This window comes from Rutidosis leptorrhynchoides, chromosome 4, assembly GCF_046630445.1.
Source record: "Rutidosis leptorrhynchoides isolate AG116_Rl617_1_P2 chromosome 4, CSIRO_AGI_Rlap_v1, whole genome shotgun sequence".
Lineage (NCBI taxonomy): Eukaryota > Viridiplantae > Streptophyta > Magnoliopsida > Asterales > Asteraceae > Rutidosis > Rutidosis leptorrhynchoides.
The window spans coordinates 258,878,374-258,880,338 of NC_092336.1; positions in this window are offsets into that span (position 1 = coordinate 258,878,374).

Sequence of the window (1,965 nt, forward strand, 5' to 3'; positions counted from 1 at the left end):
AACACTCCTTAACCATCCTTCCATATTTATTTTTCTGATATGAACCCCCTTGAATTGTTTATAACCCGAATTTATGTAATCAAATTTCATTCTTCCTCCAAGATTTCGGTCCAATAGAGAACCACACTTGGCCCAGCTTAAACTCGGTCCAACAGACAAACACGGCCCATCAAGCAGGTTTCGGCCTAACCTCTATTCAATTGATAAATAAAAAAAATACGCAGCTTGTTAGAATCGAACCCGGGACCTTTTATTTAAACACAACACGTCCAACTTTCCCTCTGTCGTCCCATTTTCTGTTTTAAGCTCAAATTATAATCATATATCCTATTTCATCTGCTCTTCCTCTTCTTTTAACGTCATCATCTTTTATGACTCATATAACATCATATCATTATCGTATGATTATCTTCATCATCATTTCATGCCATCACCAACTCGTCATCATCTATCTATCATCTTAATCATCATCGTGATTAAACTATTATCATCAGCTGTCACGTTAATGATGATTATCATTTTAAAATCATCATTATGCATCGTGTACCATTCATCATCGACATGCTCATCATTCTCATTCTTAAACCCGTCATCATCAAGAATCACGACATCATCATCTCAAATTGTATGGTAGCTGGAGGTCTCCTCTTTATGGTGGGGTTCGTTTTAAAAAAAAAAATAAGGCAATTGATAGCAGCCATAATAATTGAATAACAAGTTGCACAAATGGGGGTTGTTTATGTTTAAAGTTGTCGACTAAAAAATAAAGAAAACAAACGTGCATACTCCATCATTGTACTCGCCTATATAATCTAACATTATCATCATTTGCGTAAAATGATTATAAATCCATGTATAACACCATAATCATCGACCTCAAAGGTGCTCGTGTGTACTGTTTTACAAGAACAGAAAACAAACTGCAGCAGGTAATTGATGGTAGTGGATGGTGATCTTGGTAAAAAAAATTAATGATGGTTTATGGTTAGTGGTTTGATGGTTATGATTTTAGTGGATTTACAAAGAAACAGGAGGAAAATATAGAGAGATATTGACGTTATTGTATCAAGGTGGTGGTTTCGAATCTTACCTCTGCCGACAGGAAGAAGAAACAAATCACAAGTGACTCAAGTGAGATTGATTTGTGTTCTAACTCGAACAAGATAGCAGCAACAATGGTGGATGGAGGTTTCAATTGGTGTTTGATGAAGGTGGTTTATGAAGAAGAAGAAAGAAAGTAGAGAGGTGGTCGATATGGGTAAAGTGTGTTGGGTTGTTTATGGTGGTACCGGTGTTGTGGTTTTGAAGGAATACAAAAATAATAATGAGTTGCAGTTTACAATTATGTGGCGATGATTCTTGAGGTGGCTCTAGGGTGGTGGTTCACGATGCATGATATTAGGAGGTGGTTGTGAGGTTCCATGATGGTGGTTCTCGTAGTTGTAAATCAGACAGGAGCTAGAAGAACATCACGACAGATGCAGGGATTAATGGTGGTGTCTTCATGGTTGTAAGGGTGGCTTGTTAGTGGTGTTCGTTTAGAAGTTGTGGTGGTGGGTTTTGTGATCTTTTGAGTTGTAGCTTTACTTTACAGCTATTGTCTCATTTACTACTTGTTTTGTTGTTATAATTCATCGACAACAAATATTCCCCAGATACGTAAAGAATGAAAATAATAAAAAGTGATTGAGACCTTAAACAGATTTTGTTAAGTGTCTGCTTCATCTATCTAATCGAATTTGTAAAGGAATACAGCTTGATATCGAGATGTAACAAGTTGAATCACTTTTATCTGACTTTCTGATTTGTAACATTTATAATTTATAAGTATATGTATATTAATATTATTACTAATAATATAATTAATAATAATATTAATAATAAAAATTATATCATCGATAAAGGTATGCTAATAAGAATAATAATAATGATAAAATAAAGTTGATAGTTTTTGTAATAATAGTT